Source organism: Lissotriton vulgaris, chromosome 11 (genome assembly GCF_964263255.1).
Source record: "Lissotriton vulgaris chromosome 11, aLisVul1.2, whole genome shotgun sequence".
Taxonomy (NCBI): domain Eukaryota; kingdom Metazoa; phylum Chordata; class Amphibia; order Caudata; family Salamandridae; genus Lissotriton; species Lissotriton vulgaris.
Window position 1 is genome coordinate 1,039,359,638 of NC_141699.1, and position 26,531 is coordinate 1,039,386,168.

The 26,531-nt window shown below is 50.6% G+C and overlaps 1 protein-coding gene across 1 annotated transcript in view; it reads right to left on the bottom strand.

Annotated features, from left to right (window-relative positions):
- The window catches only part of ACTL6A (actin like 6A), a 134,884-nt gene that overhangs the window by 89,778 nt on the left and 18,575 nt on the right, over positions 1-26,531 (bottom strand). The gene's annotated exons all lie outside the window — the stretch shown is intronic.

The window sequence follows — 26,531 nt, forward strand, 5'->3', positions numbered from 1 at the left end:
AATAGCAACACTAGATTGAGGCTTAAGCAATGTGTGTGGGTATAAAGGTCTTCACAGTTCAGATACCACTTGTTGCCTTGTATAGTTCAGAGTGTATCCCCACAGAGACTAAATAAGGTTTTAATCTAGAGGTGAAACCTGGGCAAAGGAGATAGGTTCAAGGCTTCAATGTGAAGAGTCGATGTTTTAACAAGGAGTGGCAAAGCCAACAGGGCTGGTATTGACAAGATAACAATGTTTTATTTTTGAAAACACATGGAATAAGCCTTCAAAGTTTACAGGTACGTATTTTGTTATATACTGGGGGAGAAAACAGGAAGCGGTTCAACCTTGTAAAGCAGGCACTAGGCCAGACTTAGAAATGAAAAAAGAGACGTGGGGTTCAAATATAGCCAGCAGCACTCTGTGTGGGTGCACATTTCATTCCCCAAAGCTTGACCTTTAACATTGGTTGTATATCCTTTTAAGCAGAAACACAAAACGTAGTATAAAATCTAGAGGACTCATGCACAGATGAGCTGCCCTAAACAATGAAAATCCATGTTTGTTACAACATAATAATCATGCCCACCAGATAGAAGTATTTATTTTCTCAAAAGTTTATTTGCATTTTCTTTTTTAAAGATACAACACATACAATGCTTATTAAGCATATCCAGTTACATTGCATATCTGCAGTTAGTTACAGCACCTCTGAGAGTATTTGATCGGTGTCTATAGTACACATTAGGTTTGTTATTTAGGCAATTTGTACATAAAAGCACATTTTATTTCTCACCCGTCTACCCCTTAAATCTACATTGTCCAGTTGTTCCTACTGACCAGCAGTCCTGTACTAGTAACCCTTATGTGCTCATCTCAGTGTCATTCGTACGCTGAAGGTAATTTCTGAAAGGTTCCCAAATGGCATAGGGTCTAGAATTAGGTGGGAGCATGTGTTTGCATATGCCTTCCTGTGTGACTGGTAGACCTTGTTGATCCCTTAGTGGAGGTAGCGGGGAATATATAATGGGAGCGTGTGAACTTTTTGCGCTAGCGCGCCACACTAGGGACCCGGTTAGGGGGAAGGGCGCCATATACCCTTGTTCCACCACTACGCTAGGTGCGTCATAAACGGCAGGGGTTTAAACCAGTATGTGGCATAATGAGCTTGTACACTGAGGTAATAGAGTTTGGGATCTGGTGCTTTAAATCCTCCCTGCGCAAACGGCAGCGTGAGAGTACTCCACGTAATCCAGGATTGCTTCCCGCCCCACGCTAGTCTTATTAGCAGACTCTTAAGCCTTATTAAAAAAAGGCCGGCCTAGTGAGCCGGGAATATTCATGCATTAATATATGAATTTGGGCATGATGACCATCTTCATTAATTTGACTCGGCCAGCTAGCGATAGCGACAGGGCAATCCATCTGGTTATAGATTCCTCTACTGTGTTCAGGATCTTACCATAGTTTGCCCTCATTAGTTCGTCCTTATCTTTGACAATGTTAAAGATGCAGTGTTTCGAGTAAGCGGCACGATCTGTGATTTCCCCCAGTTTATGGTGATCCCAGAGTATGCACCAAACTTTACTATTTCGTGGATTATTTCATTCAGCCCTGATTCAGGGTCCCTTATATAAAGTGTTATATCATCCGCATATAGCAAAATAAATACACGCCTCGTAGGATAGTCTAGTGCATATCTCTTGTGATGTTGCCTAAGTATAGCCGCCTGCGGCTCCATTGCGATCACAAACTGCAGGGATTATAGGAGACACCGCAGCCTTGTACCTCTAGATATGCTGAAAGCCAGAGTGCGCTCTCCATTCAATAGCAATGCGGTGCAGGGTTTATGATGCAGCAATTTTATCCATATTAGAAATCCTGGCGGGAACCCCATGTGCGTTAAAACTGCCAATAAATATTCCCATTCCAAGAGTCAACCGCTGTGGTAGCGTCTACGAAGACCTCCACCGCTTTTTTTTTTATCCTGGTCTACGTCATGCATGATAAGGAATAATGTGCGCAAATTATGGAAGGTGGACCTTCTGGGTATAAAGCCTGCTTGATCTGGACAACTCAAGTTTGACATCAAGAGGCCGAATCTATTGGCCAAAACTTTGGCAAACATTTTTACGTCACAATTGATCAGGGACGATAGCCTATAGGAGTCTGTGCAGTCTGGAGGTTTGCTAGGCTTTAAAAGTGAGACGATCATGGCCCCTCTCATGGTTGGTGGTAGCATCCCCGTCTGCCTACTTCCTCGTACATATGTTTCAGAAATGGTGCAAGTAGGTCTACGTATGCCTTGTAGAACTCAATTGTGAGGCCATCCAGCCCCAGAGCTTTTCCGTTCCCTATTTGTATTATTGCAACTCTTATTTCCTTCACAGTTATGCCAGCTGTGAGAAATTACTTTTGCCCTTTACTTAGCCAGGCCAACTCTATTTGGTCCAGGTATAGCCCCGTTTCAGCTAGCCTTGCGTGTTGAGTATAACGCTTTATAGTGCAAGGTGAATATATATCCACTATAGCAGAGGTGTCCCTATGCACCCCGCCTTCCTTATCACGTATGGACAGCACATAGTTCGCAGCTTTAGGGGGTCTATGGTGTCAGCTAGGGCTTTGCCAGGTCTTTCCCTTTCTGCATACCTTCTTGCAGTATGATAGATACCTTGAAATAGGCACTTCTGCTCTGCCTCAGCCTGGTATTCCGTCAGCAGCTCTCTTATGTTTGCCAGTGCAGAGCTCACGTTTGTTGTTCGTGCTTTCGCTTCCTGTTCTTTAAGTTTAAGTTCTAAGCCGTTAAGAGGTGTTCTGATGTCTCCAAGGATACCCCCTACTTTGGCAATACATAACTTCATATATCAATGCTTCCCAAACAGTAGCTAATGAGGGTACAGAGTCTGTATTGATTCTTAGGAATTCTTTTAGTGCTTCCTCGAATTTTGCCCTCAACGCCGTATCCAATAATGCTGTGGCTTGCAATTGCCACGTCCTGGGTCGGTTCAGAATACCTTGGGGAGGGGGGGGGGGGGGGGGGGGGGGGGGGTTGGTGTTCAGCTGCCTGTATACTGGGGAATGATCAGAGTGAGTGTGCAATAAATGAAATGTGGAAAGACTATGTACCGTTTTATCTTTAGAAGTAAGCACATGTCTTATATGGACCAATTACTATGTACTAACGAGTAGAACATTCCTTCCTTTCGATCAGGATGCTGATGACGCCAGACCTCTACTAGTTGGTTTTCTGTTATCTGCTGTGCTTTGGTGTAGTGATGTGGCAATTGATTCGAGCGGTCCCAGGGAGGGTAGAGTGTTAGGTTAAAGTCTCCGCCCCATATTAGATGGGTCAAGCCTATGCTCGTTATCTGTGCCCATAGTTTAATGAAGAACTCTTCATCATCGACATAACTGCTCACTAAGTTTATGGATTCTGTCGCCAGTCAGTTCCAAGTCATACAATATCTCCCTTGCGGGTCAGTTAAGGATCCTTCCTCCACATATGGCACTGTTTTTTTAATGAGAATTGCTGTTCCACGCAAGGACGCAGAGTACGAGGAGAAGTATCTATAGGAGGCCCACCGCACTGCAAACTGTCACCTTAGAGGGGATTCTGTGCGTTTCCTGTAGCATGGCTATGCTCAAGTGGTGTCTATCCATGTAGGCCAATGTATCTCTTCTTTCTAGGGTCTCCTAATCCTCTAATATTCCAGGTCAGCAAGCTCACTCTTGCAGCCTGTTGCCCTGGACTCTTACAGTTTGCCATTACATAATAGTGAGAAATGCATATGCTTTGCCTGTGTGTGTCTGTGCCCATGCAATGTCAGTTTGTGTGCTGCTCCTTTTTGTTTCTTGCCTTTTTAATACCCACATCGTTACCCCAATGTCCCTCCCACATCGGAGTCCCCAACTTGCACTGCACTAACCCCTCCCCTCTTAACACACCCAATACATCTAAGTAAGCCAATTTAGCCTTCATCACAGCTGTTCCGGGCCTCTGTTTTGTGTTCCGTGTTACATGCCAGTATTGTGGTAAATCATGTTCATAATGGCTTCCAGTCACAGATTTGCTCACATTGATAATTTCCACATATGCTTGCGCAGCATATTGGCTTGCTAACAAAAGAATCAACATTTCCACATATTGAGAGTTAAAATTATAGACCATGAATATACTACCCATAAGTGGAGGAAAGGAGATCGCCCTTAGAGGTGTGTTTTCTAGGGGGTGTGGCGTAACCTCCTGCACATCTGGTGTACAGGAGGGTGCCCTGGAATGCAAGTTTGATGTCTGGAGGCTTCTCGCTGTCTATGTTCTGTACCTCCTATGGCTTAGAGCAATACATGCGTTATTAACCATTAAATGAAAGATATCGAGGTCGGTTACAGGGAAGGTTTATAATCTGTCCCATTACATTTACCACATCTGCCTCTGCCCGCTGTCACTGCTCATCTTCATGCTTCTACATCTCTTCTCTGCTGCCGAGGTAGAATACTCCGCTCTCTTGGATGACTTCGCAGTTTTCTTGAGAAACTCCGCTGCCTGTTGTGGAGTGCTGCTGATATGATGATTGCCGTGGTAGGTGAGTCTTAAACTTGCAGGGTATAGCATGGCATATTCCACTCCCTCTTATTGCATTTATTTTTTTTTTGATCGGCAGGTACTTTTTCCGCGCTTCCTGGTCATTCAGCGTGAAGTAAGGATATAGTGATATGGTATTTTCTCATAGACCTCTTTTTTCATTTCCCTAGCATTTCAGAGAGCTGTGTCACGGTCCCTATAATTTAGCAGCCTCGCGACGATGGGTATGGCGGCGCACCTGTGGGGATTTTGGCGCTGGTGTTCTGTGTGCTCTTTCCACTATCAGCATTTTTGAGAGGGCATCCAAGCTAAAATAAGTAGATAGCAGTTTCTCCACGTATACCTCCATTTCCCCTGTGTTGGTGGTCCCTGGAATTCCGAGTATTCTTATATTATTGCGCTTTGATCTGGCTTCAAGGTCTTCGTTTTACACCGCTATGACCCTGAGCAATTTGTCCATTTCTGTAATTTGCTCTGTCGACTGCGCTTGATCGTCCTCCAGCATTGATATTCTTGTTTCCGCTTCGCTTATTTTCCCATCTTGTTTCTCTAGTTTCTGCGTAAATGAATCCATTCTGGCACACATCATGCCCATTTTTTCCCCCTCGATGGACGGTAGGCGTTTTTTTCATCGTGATAAACAGCGCTTTCATATCTACTTCGTCGAGGATGTGTGCAGTTTGGTCTGCCCTGTCCTGTTCAGTGTCCTGTGGCTGCCCTCTGGGTGTTCTGCGGGCTTCAAATGGCAATTTGGATTGTTTATCATCCCTCTTCCCCCATTGCGTTGTGTCCTTTGCCAGGTACACTTGTCAGGTGCGAGTGGTCAGGCGATGCAGAGTGTTGTGCAGCTTGCTCCTAAATCACAGTTCTTCCGGTCTCTGTAATGCAGATGCAGCTGCTTAAGAGGGGCCCGTTCTCGCCCTTCATCTCTATCGCCTCGTGCTGTTACTCGAATTGTGTCCCCACAGGCCCCATGTGTTGTGCTCCTTTAATTGCCTGCCACGCGTGTGGAAATCTCCTGTTGCACTAAGTTAATGAGTGAGTTCGACACACCCAGATCAGCTGCGCTGCATCAGCTTTTCACTCCTGCTGCGGGTAGCTTCAAGATAGCGAGCAGTTTATGCTACTTGTTTATTTATATCTCAGTATCCGATCATCTCTTTGTCATACACCTACCACAGCGGCTGCTCTAGGAGTTGTATTCTCATTCCCACGCTCCCGGTCAGCGTCCACACTATGGGGTCAGATCATCTAATGAATATTATGTTTGCCCCGGGAGCGCCTCTCGCTCGTGTGTTGCAGCCATTAATGCACTATGTCCTATCTCCACAGCTGCTGTATGGGACTTTGGTCAGCCTTTTCACTCTCTGGCGATGCGCAGCATGTGCTATCTCTGGTTTTATATCAGAGTTTCCCCGCAGTGTTTCTCCGCCTTTGGTATGATTATGCTGCACTTGGCGGTCGCTCATGCTTTGCGCGTATCCAAGATGGCAGGGAAGGATTTGGTTATTAATTATTTATTTATATCGCCGCGCACTGTTCTTCCTCCGCCTTGCGCTTGCGGAGATGGCACCTCCACACTTGTTCTGCCCAATCCCCTGTCTACTCATATCTTCGATCCTTAGGGCAAGGCAGGAGAGTGTTTACTGCACTTAAGGTTCGGCATCAGCACGGAGGTTGGGACTGACTATGTGCTTTGCCCTTCCGTCTCAACCATTAGTGCATGTTTCAGTGCGGGGCTTAGCTCTGGAGCTCACAAGCAGATGAGCACACCAGCATGAACAGCGGTGCATGAATCGCCTCACCTTTTCTGCCCGGTGACCTGCGCAGGGCGCCAGCGATACTGCCGCGCAAGGCCCAGGAATGCTCGTGGCTCACAGCGGGAGCGTCTCTCTGGCTCTACTGCGCTACGGGGTTTGCGGCTTACTTGCTACTCAGTTTGTTTCACCTGTCCTCTCTCGCTGCTGCTTGTCGACGCGACTGACTGCCTCCATTCAGCCACAGCTCGGATATCAGCAGGCCTCCGTCCCGGGTCTCCCTCGGCCCTGCCTTTCCTGCCACGAGCCAAGTCCACCTCGGATCTCTGCACGTATTTCAAACGCAGGAGCACCTCTCTGGCCTTGCAGCACTGCTGGGTTTGCGGCTTACTTGTTGCTCAGTGTGTTGGGCAAGTCCACTCCGGCTGCAAGGTATCAATGCCTCTTTGTCTGCACACACTCAGCCGCGGATCGGGTGACGGCAGGCCCCCGTCCCCGGGTCTCTCTCAGCCCAGCCGTTCGCACCTCGCTTCAAGGCCGCATCAGCTCTTAGCGCATATTTTGACAGCTCTGGCTCCCCAGCAGTGGGCTGCGCCATCGCTCATGACCTTCCGCCGCTGTATTTTCCTATTTTTTGTGAAATCATCTCATTTAGACATAGGATATTGTTGGATGTGGTTTCCAGGGCAAACGGAGCCTCACTACAGTGCAGCCAACTTTTTAGCCTGCCCTCTAGCGCCCTGCCCACTAGATAGAAGTTATATGTACAATACAGCACCCTAAGAAGCTCAAACCAAGTAGTCCTGCAGAACAGAACGGCCAAAAAGGCCCTCTTTGCGGACCATGTTATCCAGGCAACAATGCTTGGCAAACTTGTGCAGTGATGCCCATGTGACCGCCTGGCAAATGTCATGCATCGGAACACCACAATAAAAGGACATGGTGGGGGCGTGGCCAAGCGAGGTTCTAAGATGGCCGCAGGTAAGAAGCTCTCGGCGCCTGACTCTCTCTTCCCGCAAATATACGATAAAAAGACTTGTGCCCATAGACCAGAATCGGCTTCCGGAAGCCCTGTGGAGCACTTAGAGCCCAGGATCGAGCCACAGCGACCGGAGATACAATGGCGCCCAATCCAAGTCTGCTGGGCGAAGAAAGCCGGGGACTAGAGTGCGGGGGAGGCCCGGAATAGTGGGGCAGCTAACGGAGGACGCCTGGGTCCTACCTGGAGTCGAAACAAGGGGGGATTGCTGGCCCTTGCACATCGTGCGGAGAGATAACCCCGGCACCAGTGAGAGCATGGTGAGACAGCAAGTGTAGTGGACCCCGGGCATCGGAGCTCATCCCGACCAGAGACGACGCAGCTGACTGGAGGAGGCCGGGCCGAGAAGGGACTCGGAAGGACCGCCGCCCTGATGCTGCAGAGAATCACAAAAGACGCAGTGAACTACCGAGAGCGAGGTACGAGGTGCGCCTACTGTACTGCCAAGCTGCATTGAGGCACAGCTGAAGGCTGAAGAAGGGCAGAGGACAGACGGTGCCCAGGAAGGAGGCAAACATCTGCGAGTGATCAGAGGTGGTTCAACGGACGCCGGGACCTGAGGGACGCGGTGAGTGGTAAAAAGGGGGTGGGGTCGCACACTACTCACACACCGGCGGAAGTTGCCCCTAAGGACTCTGGTCATTGTAGTAGAGTGTTCGCGTTGCATTATCTTTCGATCTTGCTATCTTCGCTGTCTTCGCCATCCCTGGAGTCGTGTTTCGGGTTTTCAACCCTCGTCAGCAGGGATAGGCAGTGTTCTGGGGTCGCCGATGGCTGCCAATATCTGCCAGGTATAGTACCACTCCGGCGCGTAGGTGCGGGATCCCAGGCTCGTCAGCCCACTGCTCAAGGGAGCTTTAAGTTACAAAAAGGGGGTGGGGTCGCACACTACTCACACACCGGCGGAAGTTGCCCCGAAGGACTCTGGTCATTGTAGTAGAGTGTTCGCGATGCATCATCTTTCGATCTTGCTGTCTTCGCCATCCCTGGACACGTGTTTCGGGTTTTCAACCCTCGTCAGCATGGCCTATTCCCTGCTGATGAGGGGTAAATACCCCGAAACACGTGTCCAGGGATGGCGAAGAAGGATACATCGCGGAATACAAAACTACACTGATCACAGTCCTTAGGGGCGATCCCGCCGGTGCGTGAGTGGTGTGCGACCCCACCCCCTTTTGAAATGTTTAAAGCTCCCTCGAGCTGTCGGGCTGACGAGCCTGGGACACCGCACCTGCGCGCCTGAGTGGTACTAGACCTGGCAATATTTGGCAGCCACCGGCAACCCCAGAAGATAAGAAGATGGCCTATTCCCTGCGGATGAGGGGTAAATACCCCGAAACACGTGTCCAGGGATGGCGAAGAAGGATACATCGCGGAATACTAAACTACACTGATCACAGTCCTTAGGGGCGATCCCGCCGGTGCGTGAGTGGTGTGCGACCCCACCCCCTTTTGAAATGTTTAAAGCTCCCTCGAGCTGTCGGGCTGACGAGCCTGGGACCCCGCACCTGCGCGCCTGAGTGGTACTAGACCTGGCAATATTTGGCAGCCACCGGCAACCCCAGAAGATAAGAAGATGGCCTATTCCCTGCTGATATGGGGTAAATACACCGAAACACGTGTCCAGGGATGGCGAAGAAGGATACATCGCGGAATACTAAACGACACTGATCACAGTCCTTAGGGGCGATCCCGCCGGTGCGTGAGTGGTGTGCGACCCCACCCCCTTTTGAAATGTTTAAAGCTCCCTCGAGCTGTCGGGCTGACGAGCCTGGGACCCCGCACCTGAGTGGTACTAGACCTGGCAATATTTGGCAGCCACCGGCAACCCCAGAAGATAAGAAGATGGCCTATTCCCTGCTGATGAGGGGTAAATACCCCGAAACACGTGTCCAGGGATGGCGAAGAAGGATACATCGCGGAATACTAAACTACACTGATCACAGTCCTTAGGGGCGATCCTGCCGGTGCGTGAGTGGTGTGCGACCCCACCCCCTTTTGAAATGTTTAAAGCTCCCTCGAGCTGTCGGGCTGACTAGCCAGGGACCCCGCACCTGCGCGCCTGAGTGGTACTAGACCTGGCAATATTTGGCAGCCACCGGCAACCCCAGAAGATAAGAAGATGGCCTATTCCCTGCTGATGAGGGGTAAATACCCCGAAACACGTGTCCAGGGATGGCGAAGAAGGATACATCGCGGAATACTAAACTACACTGATCACAGTCCTTAGGGGCGATCCTGCCGGTGCGCGAGTGGTGTGCGACCCCACCCCCTTTTGAAATGTTTAAAGCTCCCTTGAGCTGTCGGGCTGACGAGCCTGGGACCCCGCACCTGCGCGCCTGAGTGGTACTAGACCTGGCAATATTTGGCAGCCACCGGCAACCCCAGAAGATAAGAAGATGGCCTATTCCCTGCTGATGAGGGGTAAATACCCCGAAACACGTGTCCAGGGATGGCGAAGAAGGATACATCGCGGAATACTAAACTACACTGATCACAGTCCTTAGGGGCGATCCCGCCGGTGCGTGAGTGGTGTGCGACCCCACCCCCTTTTGAAATGTTTAAAGCTCCCTCGAGCTGTCGGGCTGACGAGCCTGGGACCCCGCACCTGCGCGCCTGAGTGGTACTAGACCTGGCAATATTTGGCAGCCACCGGCAACCCCAGAAGATAAGAAGATGGCCTATTCCCTGCTGATGAGGGGTAAATACCCCGAAACACGTGTCCAGGGATGGCGAAGAAGGATACATCGCGGAATACTAAACTACACTGATCACAGTCCTTAAGGGCGATCCCGCCGGTGCGTGAGTGGTGTGCGACCCCACCCCCTTTTGAAATGTTTAAAGCTCCCTCGAGCTGTCGGGCTGACGAGCCTGGGACCCCGCACCTGCGCGCCTGAGTGGTACTAAACCTGGCAATATTTGGCAGCCACCGGCAACCCCAGAAGATAAGAAGATGGCCTATTCCCTGCTGATGAGGGGTAAATACCCCGAAACACGTGTCCAGGGATGGCGAAGAGGGATACATCGCGGAATACTAAACTACACTGATCACAGTCCTTAGGGGCGATCCCGCCGGTGCATGAGTGGTGTGCGACCCCACCCCCTTTTGAAATGTTTAAAGCTCCCTCGAGCTGTCGGGCTGACGAGCCTGGGACCCCGCACCTGCGCGCCTGAGTGGTACTAGACCTGGCAATATTTGGCAGCCACCGGCAACCCCAGAAGATAAGAAGATGGCCTATTCCCTGCTGATGAGGGGTAAATACCCCGAAACACGTGTCCAGGGATGGCGAAGAAGGATACATCGCGGAATACTAAACTACACTGATCACAGTCCTTAGGGGCGATCCCGCCAGTGCGTGAGTGGTTTGCGACCCCACCCCCTTTTGAAATGTTTAAAGCTCCCTCGAGCTGTCGGGCTGACGAGCCTGGGACCCCGCACCTGCGCGCCTGAGTGGTACTAGACCTGGCAATATTTGGCAGCCACCGGCAACCCCAGAAGATAAGAAGATGGCCTATTCCCTGCTGATGAGGGGTAAATACCCCGAAACACGTGTCCAGGGATGGCGAAGAAGGATACATCGCGGAATACTAAACTACACTGATCACAGTCCTTAGGGGCGATCCTGCCGGTGCGTGAGTGGTGTGCGACCCCACCCCCTTTTGAAATGTTTAAAGCTCCCTCGAGCTGTCGGGCTGACGAGCCTGGGACCCCGCACCTGCGCGCCTGAATGGTACTAGACCTGGCAATATTTGGCAGCCACCGGCAACCCCAGAAGATAAGAAGATGGCCTATGCCCTGCTGATGAGGGGTAAATACCCCAAAACACGTGTCCAGGGATGGCGAAGAAGGATACATCGCGGAATACTAAACTACACTGATCACAGTCCTTAGGGGCGATCCCGCCGGTGCGCGAGTGGTGTGCGACCCCACCCCCTTTTGAAATGTTTAAAGCTCCCTCGAGCTGTCGGGCTGACGAGCCTGGGACCCCGCACCTGCGCGCCTGAGTGGTACTAGACCTGGCAATATTTGGCAGCCACCGGCAACCCCAGAAGATAAGATGGCCTATGCCCTGCTGATGAGGGGTAAATACCCCGAAACACGTGTCCAGGGATGGCGAAGAAGGATACATCGCGGAATACTAAACTACACTGATCACAGTCCTTAGGGGCGATCCTGCCGGTGCGTGAGTGGTGTGCGACCCCACCCCCTTTTGAAATGTTTAAAGCTCCCTCGAGCGGTCGGGCTGACGAGCCTGGGACCCCGCACCTGCGCACCTGAGTGGTACTAGACCTGGCAATATTTGGCAGCCACCGGCAACCCCAGAAGATAAGAAGATGGCCTATTCCCTGCTGATGAGGGGTAAATACCCCGAAACACGTATCCAGGGATGGCGAAGAAGGATACATCGCGGAATACTAAACTACACTGATCACAGTCCTTAGGGGCGATCCCGCCGGTGCGTGAGTGGTGTGCGACCCCACCCCCTTTTGAGACGCGGTGAGTGGTGCCTGGGGCTCGGGTGAGGAGCTTGATACGCGCGGCCCTCGAGCCTACATTAACTCTGCCCAGACAAGGGGGTATCACCAGGAGACTTAAACACAGTGCGCACAACGTGAAGGGGGCCCCAGCACGGGTCATCTCGGGCATTACGGACTGGGCCCATAGCACCATAAACCCCTCAAGGCGAGGTCCAACAAATATCGTGGCGTAACAGACGCAGAGGGAGGCCTCCCATCTGAAATAAATTACTTGTGCTAGGAAACTGCCGCAGTGTTAGATTGGCCTCCAAGGACAGTTGAATGGGTTGTCAGACAGGAGACATGGCCAAGTGAGAAATTAACTTTGCTGAAAACCAACCCAAAGCAGCGACCGGCAGGGGAACAAAGGGAGATCTGGGAACCCTCTGGAGTTGACCTTTGCAAGAGAGAGCCTGTAACACAGATCCGGTGGGCGGGATACACCACGGCCTGTGAAGTTGATCCCATAGTGGAACGATCAAACGGCGCCACCGCCCTGCACCATAGATATGTCAACACCAAGTGCCCCAAAAACACCCAAACTAACAAATTGGACAGATATACCTGCTCAAAGGTGGCCATGACAGAACAACACCAACCCATGGATAAGTCGTTGGGAGGGCCAAATGAGGATGACGTCATCTCCTCTGAGGTCATGTTAATTATAGCAGACTTGGCTACAAATAGAGAGAAGGATAAACAGCTTCAACTAACAACCACTAGCCTGGTAGAGGATACTAGCCAGCTACAAACTGAGGTCCGGGAATTGCAAGCATTCCGTAAGTTCACAGAGGGCAAAAAAAAACAAGTATGAAGGTCGCAGTAGACGTAACAACGTACGTGTGCCTAAGTGTGCCAGAAAAAGTGGAGGGGCAGGCGGTGGACCTATTTGTGGAAGACTTGATTACCAAACAACTGCAAGCTAAGGGCTTGTCTAACATGTTTGTCGTGGAGCGGGCGCACAGGGTGCCAGGGGGACAACCGAGGCCCGGGGCTCCCCCTCCCCGCACTATATTGGCTAGACTCCTAAACTATTGAGACAGAGATTACAGACAGCTAGAGTGGCTCCACCCATTCGAATGGAGAACTCGGAGGTGACTTTTTTCCAGATTTCACTCAGATGGTGCAGAGGCAACGCAGATCGTTCTTGGGAGTCAAGAATATACTGAGAGATAAAGGACTTATATATGCAATGTTGTTCCCGGCCCGCCTGCGGGTGGAGGCAGGTGAAAAAACAAGATTCTTCGAGGCACAGGAGGAGGCGGACGGATGGAAAGGCACATCGGATCACCGCTCCCAGAGATACTAGGAGGTATAAAGGGACTGGAGTTGTTTTATAAGCCCCCCGCCAAGTTGACAGGACCTGGGTTCTGTAAAGACTTCCTAGGCTCACATACGAAGGGCTTGTGGAACAGAATAGGAGTACGAAGTGAACACCCAGGGGAAAATAGGAACAGAATAGGAGTACGAAGTGAACTGACCCAGGGGAAAATACGGACTGAAGTGTATCAGGGGTGGGGGCGGGAGAGGGCAGAGGGATGTTGTTCCCCTAATTTTCTTCATTTAGTTTGTTCACGGGCGACAGGCACTCTGCATTGTTATAGTTATGGGCAGTTCCAATCCCAGAGTGCAGGGGAGCAGGGAGGGGGGCGGGGAGTTGGGAGGGTTGAGGAAAAGTTGTAGGTTTTTATTGAAATCAGCGAGGCATGGCAGTCCTGCAGCAAGGGAATACATATGTCACGTAAATGTCTAGGAAAATGCATAGGGATAAAGAATTTAAATTGATGAGCTGGAATGTAAATGGTTTGGGAGATAAAGTGAAGAGAACAATGATAATGCAGTATATTAAGAGACATGCCCCAGACGTAGTATTGCTGCAGGAAAACCATCTGGTGGGAAACACTTGTAAGGCCCTCAAACACAGGGGATACACTCTAGTGGCACACTCTGGCTTCACCTCGGGGTCGAGAGGCACAGGGATCCTGTTGAAGAACTCCTTTCCTATGATGGTGAAGTCCACGTGGGTTGACACAGGGGAGATATACATAAGCATCACCGGGCAATGGGAGGGGAACGTGTTGACCCTCATGTGGGTTTATGTGCCGCCGGGTCTTCAGGGCCTTGCCTTCAAAGACTTGGGTTCCATGCTATTCACGATAACAGAGGAGCTCCTGGTGGCGGGAGGGGATCTAAACTCACTGGTCAGCAGTACCCAAGACAGGCATCCACCGAGAGACCTCTGTCCTGCTAACAGCTGGCTCCCAGACTTTCTGGTGGCTCTAGGATTGCACGATACATGGCGAGCATTTCATCCAGACACAACTCAATTCACTTTCCACTCTGGCGCTAACAGCCAATCCAGAATAGATTACTTGCTGGTCCCAATGGACAACCTGACACACATACGGGAAATCAGACATATGGCAAGGGGTATTTTGGTTCACTCTCCACTGTGGGCCCAGCTAGTGATAGGTCAGCATTGACTGGGTAGAGTAGCACCCATAGATCCTTGGCACCTCCGAAACCCAGGCATACGAGAAGCATTGCAAACTTCAATAGAACATTACTTTCAAGAAAACGAGGGATCTGTACGCTCCCACCAGACCCTGTGGGAAGCAATTAAAACGGTGATACGAGGCCAATCACTCTCCTAAATAGCGGGGGTGAGAAAAGAGAAGGTCAGGGAAGAGGGGGCACTGGAGGAAGAAATCTTCCGCCTGGAACAGGAAATATCTGAGGGACCAAACTCTGATACCCTACAATTCAAGAGGGACAGCTACAAAGCCCTAGTATTGAACAAGGCCAAAGAACTGGGTAGAGACGCTGGGTAGAGTATACGATCAAGGGGACAAAGCCGGGAAATTTCCACCACCTGAGGGCGACCCCTGGTATTGTGCCCGGACCTCTCCTTCCCCCCCCCCCCCCTCCATTTCTTCCTCCCTCCCCGCATCTCTGGGCCCTTCTGGGGAAGACTACAGCCTGAGGTGGAGCCGCCATTGATAGTGGACCGACACAGAGAACCCACGTGGCCGGGCCCTGGGACGGTGCACACTAGCTGCAGACGCTGTGGGGGATAGTGGGACTATATGAGCTCCTGTGCTGTGCCCTCAAGGGAGTGAGTGAGAAGGCGCCGCGGCTCCTGATTTCTCCCCCCCCCCCCACTGACTGGTCCTCCGAGGCAGAGGCCCGACCGACCAGGAAACGAGACCCACAGTAGGGGGGGCCCAAAGGAGGGGACCCCCCCCACCCCCTGTGCTAAGCGGTGGGACACATTGATAGTGCCCTGGGATCAGGAGGGAGAGCGGCACCCGGTGGGGCCGGGGAACTGCCCGGAGTACCCCCCCACAGAGACACCCACACCAGACTGCTGAATACGCCTGGCTGGGGCCATCATGGTCCAGAAGGGGGCTCGGGCATTGGATGGGAAAGACGGTCCAGTGGCTGCGGGACAAGCCCCGGGGGCCATGCTGGACGGGTCCACACTAACACCACCTGACCAGGCTCCTGTTGGGGATCAGCAAGCTGATAAGCTGGACTTGATACTACAAGAGATCAGAGACTCCAGACTTGCAATGGAAACACAACTAAGCGCCCTCACTACTAATCTCTCTTTACTAAAGGCCGACCACTGTAAATTGGCAGACAAAGTGAAAGACCAGGGGGTGACGCTGGCGGAGATAACCCCGACAGTGGCAGATCACACTAACTATCAAGCAACTGCAAGACCAGGTAACGACCCTAATGGACCGCGTGGAGGATGCCAAAGGGCGTAATCGACGCAATAACATCCGCGTCATTGGGCTTCCGGAACGCAGTGAGGGAACCCGCGCAACGGAGTTCATGGAGCAGTGGTTCCATGATCATGTCGACACAGAAGGCCTGTCACCGCTCTTCTGTGTGGAGAGGGCACACCGGATTCCTACGGGGAGGCCTAGGCCGGAACAGCCACCGCGCCCGCTGATCGTCAAGATCCTTAACTATCGGGACAGAGACATGCTACTCCAGAAAGCCCGGGAGAAATCAGTCATTGAGTATGAAAACCAGCGAATCTCACTATACCCAGACTACACTAATCAGGTGCAAAGACAAAGGTCCTCCTACTTTGCGGTCAAGAAGAGGCTCCAGACAGCAAACCTCGGTTACGCCCGGTTATTCCTGGCTCGCCTCAAGATAATCTACGACAACAAGACCCACTTCTTCGAGGGCCCCACTGATGTGGAGGAGTGGCTGGAGGTGATGGACATCGAGGCGGCTCAAAGGGCAGCGTCCAGCAGCTCCAAGAACGGTTCGGATCGTGTGGGAAGAACCTCCCCCACACAGTCTGTGCAGCAGAGACGACGCAAGCCCTCTACCGCACAGCAGAAGGAAGACCAGATGACAGCGGTCAACATGGTGGGCTCCTTTCGAGATAAACACGAAATAATTAACACGGAAGACAGTACAGTACACTCAGATTTAGAACACAGCATGGTCCCGTTTCCAACTGTGACGCCGAGAACGGCGGACGAACTACTGGATAATGGACATGAATGACGGCCCAATTCGAAGTAACCTTTGACTTTATCTCCTACTGATATCCTTTGATGGTGACTTACATGGGGCTGTGAGGTGCGGGGTGGAGGATGCGGGTCCTTTGCATGATTGAGAGGTGATCATTCTGTGACACTTGGAGATCGAACCCACGCTCCGGCATGGAGTGTCCCTCCCATGATAGATGCACGTTAATATCCTGCCATAATTGACCTTCACAAGCTGAGATCGCCGATTGCTGGTAGGGTGAGCAGGAAGCGCATGCCCCCCGCCCCCCCACCTCTCGGAGGTAGTCAAGAAATATAACTCATGCAAAGACTTCCCTGGCGGCGCCGTTGAGCCGGCAGCGTAGAACTGTAAGGCTATGTGGACAGGGTACATGCTAAGCCAACCCCCCGAAGGCGTATGCACAAATGTTTGGTTTGTTATAGTTTACATTTCATGGTTCGGCACAGCAATGTTTTCTAGCTGCGCCAAAAGAGTTCAAGTTTGGGGTGGGCAGAAGTACATCTCCTGGTTATTGAAGATAACACTTGTGCTGCAGTTGAGGGCACTGTTTCTCGAGGCACTTATCACCGAGTATGGCAGACACTAAAGGGAAATATAGGCTGGCTACCTGGAACGTGCGGGGACTTGGCGCCATACAAAAGAGACACAGAGTACATGCATTCTTACTCCGACAGCATGCCCATATTGTCTTCCTACAAGAATTCCACTTAACACACTCCGAGACACACACACTGCGGAAGAAGTGGAGAGGAACGGTATTTTCTACAACATATTCTGCTTTCTCCAGAGGAGCTACCATTTGGGTGAGACACGGCACTCCCTTTGTAGAACTGGGGAGGAAGGTTGATGACCAGGGTAGGTATAGCCTAGTGAAAGGCACACTGGATGGCACACTAGTGGTTCTGGGCAGTATATATGCCCCGAACTTTGACCAAGATACATTCCTTGCGAGGGTAGGCCGAGCGCTGGCTGATTGGGTGGACATTCCTTGGATTTTAGGAGGGGACTGGAATATGGTTCTCGATGTAGAACTAGATAGGTCGCATCCCCCCCTCCAGACGGCGGATATACACAGACTGGCGGATTCTTATAGGACCTGGCTCCAGGGCTGGGGACTGACGGATATATGGCGAACACTTCACCCGACACACAGAGAAAATTCCTACTATTCCCCGGTGCATGCCTTACATACCCGATTAGATTACTGTTAGAGGACGGCCCCTTCCGCGCATCCTTGTCGGTCACCTTAGACAATTGCTTTCGGGAGAACTGGGACTCGGCGACTTCTAACCTGACTGTGTGGGACGCTATGAAGGCAGTGATAAGGGGAGCGGCCATAGGACAGACGGTGGGTGCTAGGCAGGAGATCCACAGAAAGCTGTGTGACGTGGAGGATTGCCTAAAGGCCCTAGAGTCGGCAGTGAGTGAGAACCCCGACCGCAGAGAGGAATTACAACTGAGTAATATAGAGCATGCCGAACTTTTAGAAACACAGAGTTATTGATCACAAAGACTTTTTGTGGCGACAACAGGCCGAATCGGACAGATCGGGTGCTTTACTGGCTCGGCTGGTACGAGACAGTCCCGAGGCCCCAGTGATTACACAGATCAGGGACGGCACGGGAAGACTGGCGTCTACAGTGGGCCATAAATGACGCTTTTAGGGACCACCTAAGTATGTTATATGCCCCCCCCCCCATGGAGGACCGAGAGGAGATGATAGACTTTGAGAGATCTACCCTTCCCAGTTCTGTCCCGAGCTGAGCAGGAGGAGATGGACGGACCCATCACGCAGCAGGAAATCAAAGTGGCCATTCGATCTCTCAATCGAGGTAAGACTCCTGGTCAGGACAGACTACCAGTAGAGTTTTATCAGACTTATTCTACGACCCTGGTACCCGTCTTGAACAACATCTTTAAGGCATCCTATGACTCTGGTCACCTGCCTATCTTGACGATGCAAGCCTCAGTCATTTCAATCCCAAAACCTGGTAGGGACACCCTTGACCTCACTAATTACAGACCCCTCTCAATGCTCTCTACGGAGTATAAAATACTCAGTAAAGCCATAGCTCTGCGAATACAGACCCATCTCCCGGCCCTAATACATCCGCACCAAAGCGGATTCCTACCGGGGAGGAGCACGTCCCAAAACACGAGGAGGCTCCACACTCTTATGGCTGCTATGCCACCGACTCTCCCTTAGGCTGGCTGTGTCGCACTAGATCTCAGACAAGCCTTTGACTCATTGTCCTGGACATTTAGGTTTGAGGTCTTGAAAAGTTTTGGCCTCCCCGACTCCTTGATACGATGGATCCGGCTATTGTACACGCGCCCAACGGCTCGAGCGCGCACGGGCTGACAGGTCTCCTCTAGCTATGACATTTACAGAGGCACCCAACAGGGTTGCCAGCTGTCGCCCCTGTTTGTCCTGACCCTGGAGCCCCTGGTGATCGCCCTTCGTACCAGGAGGACTGAGATGGACATCTCCATCAGAGGAACGCACAATCTGATATCAATCTACGCCGATGACATCCTATTGTATATCCGGGACCTAGAGGAGAACCACTCGGCCCTAGCGACCAATTTTGACCGGTTCGCAACTGTGTCGGGACTGGCGATCAACCCGGCGAAATCGGTTGGGTTTTACTTCCGAGTAGGACAACGGCTTGCCCACATACAATCTGGCACCTCCCAAATTCCAATAGCGCAGACTACGTTCAAGTACTTGGGCATAAATTTCTATAGACGACCGGAAGACCAGATTGAAGGCAATATTCGGCGGGCCATTAACGGCCTTCGTAGTAGTATGCAATTCTGGACGTCTCTGACACGGTACGTCATGGGTAGGATAGCCGTCTCTAAAATGATCATGCTCCCCCGCATGCTTTATTATTTTGTAAATCTAACGGTTCTCCTCCCGCAACATATATTCAATACATTGAATACACTCTTGATCACCCTCATCTGGGGCTCTGGACGGTGGAGAGGGAGTCTCAAAAAGCTTCAATTGGGTACCAGACGGGGAGGCCTTGGCGTACCGGACATCGCGGTTATTATTACGCGAGTCAACTACAATGGCTGTCACGATGGGTGGCGGGTAGAAATTTGCATGAAATTGATTTCACTAGCGACCGGATGGAGCGCAGAGAGCTGCATTCCCTCCTGTTACCCAAGACCAAGTTACCCCGGGATTGCCACCCTCTTCTGCATTCCGCCCTGACATGCTGGCGGAAAGCTCTGGTGTACACGTCAACGACCCCGCCTTATGCCGATAATATTCCCCTGCTGGGAATCCCAATGCCGCAGGGGCAACTGACGCACCGTAGATTACAGCCCTGGACGGATGCGGGAGTGGATAGAGTAGGTGACCTGTTCGGAGATGACACACTGTTAGATCACATTTCCTTTGTACAGGCCACAGGGGCCCCACCACGACTATACATTCTACACGCCAATGTGAAACTACGTACGCAATACATGGGCCCCACAGCGTAGTAAACCCGAGCAACACGAACTAGTGCACCTCCTTCACTACATGGGAACAGGGGGACACTTAGTACGGTGGTTATACACTGGCATTAAGGAACACGCTGCTACGCCTCTTACCACACTCAGGAACACCTGGACGTTGGACACGGGAGAGGCTGTGACAGATGGGGCCTGCAAGGCTGTTCTGAAACACCCTAGAAGAGTGTCCAGAAATGTGAAGTTTAAATTTATACAAGTCATGGTGCTACACAGGGCATACCTTACCCCCCAAAGACTGCACAGTATGTTTCCTGCCTCTCCCCATTGCTGTCCCCGTGTAATGACCAACTTTTTCGGCCCTCTTTGGAGGGAGGATGATGGAAGATGACTCCAGCCTATTGCCCTTATAGTACAGGGATTAGGACTATAAACAGGACTTATCCATGAGGCACAGTAGTGCATTTTCGTACCCTTTTCTTTAGATCAGGGCTTATAAACTTAAGCTAGGGGATAGATATATTATTATTAGTGATGATCCGTCCTTTTGCAAGAGTGTTAGTATACCTTCTACGGAGTTATGCTTATTTCGGGCCTTGTAGGCCTTAACTGGCACAGACTCCATTTTGCCCTCTGCCTGGTAGCTTGAGAGGCTTTCTATGTCAAGTGTAATGTTTTAGTTTCGAGGTGTTGTTCGCTTGGAGAGAACCGGCTCAGGCTGGCCCTTATCGAAAGACTGTATTTTTCTCCACTCCGAAGACACAACTTCAGGCCGGCCGGCTGGGAACGTGTCCTTTGTACGGGGAGGTACAAGAATTTGGTGGGCGGCAGGTTACTGGCCGTAACTTTCCATGAAGGGACAGGCTTCGATATTAGCGAAAGTGTTAGGCAATGAGTCAGTCAGTCCGTAGGCGGCAGCTAGCCGTTAGCATCTATGCCATTAATTATTTCCAGGCAGACAGTCGCCATTTTGAAGTCCGAGAAAGATCATGAAACTGAGACTCTCTGAGAAAGACTGAAGGAGAAGGAGAAGTAGCGCAGAGCGACCAGAGAGAGAGAGAGACAGCAGTTAATAGCGAGAGAGGTTCCAGTGACTTGGAGGGAAGCAGAGGAGATCGAGCATAGCGGTGCAGACGTGTACCCGTGACTGCTAAGGTGTGATTCCGAGACGAGCCAAGACACAGACGAGAAGGGAACCTAGATGACTGCTGAACCCCGACTTCACGTTAACCAGGTGACCTCCGCCCTTTCCCTTATAGAGTGCACATTCTAACCTTTTACTTTTCTTTGCAGAATATATACTGTCGTATAGTGTTGTGTTTATAATTATTGTAATAAAAATACCCCAGTTCTTAGTGAACCGACATGTGCCTTGTATTCTTGTTCAATCAGGGTAACCTGGTCTTCTAGTCAGACATTGTTTGCATGAACGGATGCGAATCCCGAGCAGGTAAGAAATGACTGAGCAATGAGGGAGCGAGGGAACGTTTGATGCCAAGAGCAGACGGTACATACTCCAATTTGGAAAGCCGTACTAATTTCTATTATCGTAGTTTTATCCTGAGTAGACGAGAGATTTCTTCCATAGGTGTTCATAGGAAAGTGATCGTCGTTGGTATGCGGCGTTAATGAGAGCACCGGGGGGGGACACGGTGTGGAGATCGGCCGGATTGTGGATCGTGTGTAAGTGAATGAGAGCACCAGGGGGACACGGTGTGGAGGTCCGCCGGATTGTGGACCGGATGAGTAAATGAGAGCACTGGGACTGCAGGCCCGTGTGTAGGCACGCCGGATTGCGTGTCGAGTGAGCACTGAGAGAGATCAGTGTGTAAGGGTACATAATCAGATCTGCCCCAGGGTAGATTAGTCTGGGCCTAAGTGGCCGCGAGACTAGCTGGTATGAATAGGATATTGTAGAAAACTTATGCATGTTTATTGCTATTTTTCCCCCATCCTTAGGTACGAGATGTACATGCCTATATCCATACCCATTGTAAATATGTTCTAAGGAGGGAGGTGATTACGTTCCGATTGGGTTAGAGGGGCTCCTCGGAGCTGATTCCATCTTGTCCGAAAAGCCGGTCGGTACACCCCGGTGTCAGGCAGATGAGGCCGGATTTCTCCAAATGATGTGGTCTTGCCTAAGCGGTTACTGGGGACAGGTCCAAGACATACTCCACAATGCCACGGGCATGCAGATACCAGAGGGAGCGTTGCCTTGCTTGCTTGGACACAGGAAAGACCCAAAGGGCATAAGGCCCCACTGAAGCTCCTGGACTTAGCATTGTTGTTGGCAGTCAGGGCACTGACTAGGAGGTGGAAATCTGCAAGACCCCCAACTGTAGAGACCTGGCGATCCGAATTATTGAAGTGAGGTAGGGCTGAGGGCGTAGTTCTGCGTAGGGAAGAGGAGAGGGGGCTACGGAAACACCAGATTGCACAAGATTGGGAACGGATGCTGCTAGAGGACATAGATTTGGCGCCCTCCCAGGCGGAAACCTCATAACAGAGACTGTCGGATGAGAGAGGATGTGACCATGAGCAGGGCCTTGTCCATGGCACGTACAGGTCTGCCAGAGGATGTCGAACACAATTATTCGGATGGGTCTGCTCTTCGAGATTTCTAGCCCTAGGGTTGCAGAACAGGATATGCTGGGACGCCAGGAGACGTACGAAATGGGGAGGGAGGTAGGGAGAGTTGGGGACTGGCTATGACTTAATCTTTGGGTCCAAAGTCGCATAAACGCCGATGAGAGGTTTGATGTTCTCAATATGAACCCATGTGTAAAGAACTATTACTATTACATAAAGATGTCCACGCTGTATTAGGCAAACTATATGAACACAACTATGAGAGACAATGAGTCAGATGCCTAAAATTTAAAGGGAGAAAAAGAGAAAAGACTGTATGAAGATGATATTTGTATATGCAATGTAATACCTGATTGCAGTCATGAATAAAGAGTTTTGTTTTTTTTAAACAATTTGGTACATACGGACCAATCCGGCTTTTTTGCCCCAGCGGAACACAGCCTTGAATTTACGCAGAGTACACAGGGTAATGGGGAGGGCAACAATAATCCAGGAAGAGGCAATACTCTTATCACTAGATGCTACTATGGCGTTCGACATGCTCGAATGGCCAGAACTCTTCTCAGTCCATGAGAAAATTCAGTGGGTGCAGCTCCTCTACTCAAAACCACTGGCCCAAGCGGTGGTAAATAATAAAAAGTCGGAGGTCTTAGCAGAGGAACCAGACAGGGGTGTCCTCTTGCCCCCCTCCTGTTTGTTCTGGTCCTGGAGCCCTTAGCGTCCTGGGTACGGAGAGATCCGGGAATAAAAGGACTTAGATGGGCGGATACGTGGGAGGGCAGAATATTGTTATATGCTGACGATATACTGCTGTTTCTTCGTTCTCCAAAAGCCTCTCTGACTGCGGTACTAGACATCTTTGCTGTTTTCGGCAGATACTCGGGATACTCGATCAACTGGGCTAAGTTAAGTCTATGCTGTATGTTCTTCGGGAGCCACTCACAGGCTTACCCAGGCACTGTCCGATACAGATTACCACACAGGGCTTCAAATACCTTGGCATTTACATAACAGCTAACCCCTACGGAGACTCAGGAGTGACTCGGAACGCTGGAAGGCGATTCCGCTTTCGCTGTTGAGAAGAGCATCCTTATTCAAAATGATATCTCTCCCCCGGTTTCTCTATATGTTGCAGAACTCGCTAGACCTTGTCCCCGCAAGTTATTTTAAAGAAATTGAAAGCCTGCTACAGAGCTTGCTCTGGAGCGGGAAGCCCCGCATAGCACTGCCCAAATTAAATCATACCTGGTACGATGGTGGAATCGGCATTCCGGACCTAAAGAAATACTATTGGGCAGCACACTTGGCAGCCATTAATTAAGGTACGTACAGACAAGCAAATGACTCGGGTTAAGCTATGGATCGGTCGTTACTGCCAGGGGGAAACTATAATAGAGCGCTCTACTCAGCTGCTGTGAGGCGCCACCTGACCAGGCCCACGAGACACTTTGTGCAAATATGCCTGGCAGCTAACAGAAGCTTGGGCTGGGTTCGCAAGGTGACATTGGCCACACAATGTGGGACTCTGAACTGCTATGAAATCTTTGGTCCACTAGAGGCTTCGACAAGTGGGACCTTATAGGTATTTTGAAAAATGGTGATCTCTGGGTGAAGGGGGAGGTTAAATCGTTTCCCACCTTGCAACAGGAGTATGACCTAGCCCTTACAGAATTCCTTTGGGACATGCAGGTGCAACATGCACTGCAGGCTTGTCTCCAAAAGGGTGTAACTCCTTTGGAGGCCTCCCTCTTTGAGGACCGTATTTTGGAAGGCCATTTGCCAACGAAGGCCATCTCGCTTACCTATAAAAAGCTAGTGAACCACTCCGGCAAACCCCTCCTGGAGCTCTGGGAAAGGGATGGCATCATACTCGATGATGAAGATTGGGCGGTAGCTGTCACCTCACCGTGTGAAGTGGCTATAGCAGCTAAATGGAGGCTGGTGCACCTAAAGATCCTAAACCGTATCTACATCGCTGGGCCAGGTCTGGTACGTATGGGGAGGGAAGGCGATAGCGCATGTAGAAGGGGCTGTGGCACAGAAGGAACATTTCTCCATATATTATGGGAATGCACACACATTCAGAGATACTGGAGAAAGGTACATGAAGTAATGAGGGAGGTGCTCCCACAAGACATCACTGTAGAAGCAAAAAGGTGCCTCCTAAATGAGTGTGAACCAACCGACCTAAATCGTACACACATCACCTGGGTCACGTTGGGATTGATGATAGCGAAACATAATATTGCACAGAAGTGGGGGGCAACACAAGCACCTACAGTATCGGTCTGGAAGAGAGACCTGGACTGGTGCAGGTTTCGTGAAAAGACTTTATACATAGCCAGGGGATTTCGCAAAAAATGGATACGGTTTGGCGGACTGGAATGAATACAGCGGGAACATCTGTACCCCGCCCGTAATTCCAACTCATAATGATCAAATGTAGACAGGAGGATAAAATCTGAGCTTAAACCTAACATGCATGTAGATATTGACTTTTCGAATGTGAGAGGGTACTAGACTGTAAAATGATTTGTACTGTGATTTGCCTTGTGACGTTGATTCACTCTGGTCAAAAAAAGAAATATAATTTTTTTTTTTTTTAAAGACATGGTGGCTGCCTTTGCCCTGGTAGAATGGGACCCAATGCCTTCAGGAGGCTGATTCTAAGCCAAGGCATAACATATTTTAATGCAGAAGATGATCCAACGTGATATTGTCCTCTTCTCAACAGCACAACACTTCTTTGCTCCAACGTAGCCCACAAAAAGCTGGACGTCCATCTGGAGCATTTTTGTGTGGTCAAGGTGGAACGGCAAACCTCTTTTAGGGTCCAGACATTGGAGACGCTCTTCTTCTTTAGTAAGATGTTGAGGTGCATAGAAGATGGACAAAATTATAGATTGTCCAATGAGAAAAGTTGTTACTACCTTGGGAAGAAAGGAATGCCTAGTGCGGAGCACAACTTTTATCCGGAAAGACGGTCAGGTAAGGAGGCTGAGGTGAATGAGCCTTCAGTTCACTCACCCTACTGGCAGAAGCTATTGCCACTAAAAAGGCTGTTTTACTAGTGTGCGGGGGAGAGTTGTGCAAAGGTTCAAGCTGTGCAAATATCAAGAAAGTGAAAACCAAATTAAGGTCCCACTGGGTCATAATAAAAGGTGAAGGAGGAAACAAGTGAGTGAGCCCCTTCAGAAATCTCTGTACAAGAGGAGAATTTATAAAGCGATGGTTGGTCTGGCAACCTCAGAAAAACAGACCAGGGCGAAAAATAGCGCATCAGGGTGTCCAGAGCAGAACTCTCCTGGGCCAGCGAAAGAATAAACATAGAATGTCTGAGAGGGAAGCAGATAAGGGGTCAACAGACTGTTCTGTACAGTAGTTACGACATCTTTGCCCTAGGCAGAAATATACTGACTTTGTGGAGAGATGCCTGGCTGCCAGGATAAATGCACAGACTTAGGCAGGAAGGTCATAAGCTGTCAACTGTTGCCGCTCAATCTTCACGCGAGGAGGTTGAGAGTGGACAGGTTCGAGTGAAGAACGCTCCCCTGCTGCTGCGACAGAAGATCCTCTCGAAGGGGCAGCCTGATCGGAGGATCGATGTTCATTTGCAGAAGCCCGGGATACCAGACTCTCCATGCCCATTCCGAAAGCCACAAGGATGATTTGGGCCTGGTCTCTCCTCATCTTCTTGAACACGCTGGGCAGGAGTGGCATGGGCGGAAAGGCGTACTGAATGCCTGTGCTCCACTCGTGACGAAAAGCATCGCCAAGCAAGGGTCACCTTGGAAACTCCAACACGCAAAACTGCTGACATTGCGTGTTCTCTCCGGAGGCGAACAGATCTAATCGAGGCTTTCCCCACCGGTGCAAGAGACCTTGCACCACCTCTGGATGGAGACGCCACTCATGAACCGTAAGGCACAGACGACTGAGTTCATCCACTCTGGCGTTCAAAGAACCGAACAGATGTTAAACCACGGGGGAAATGCCCTGTTGTTCCAGCCAAGTCCAAAGACGGTCCACAAACCCACTCCACCTTGTTTGTTGC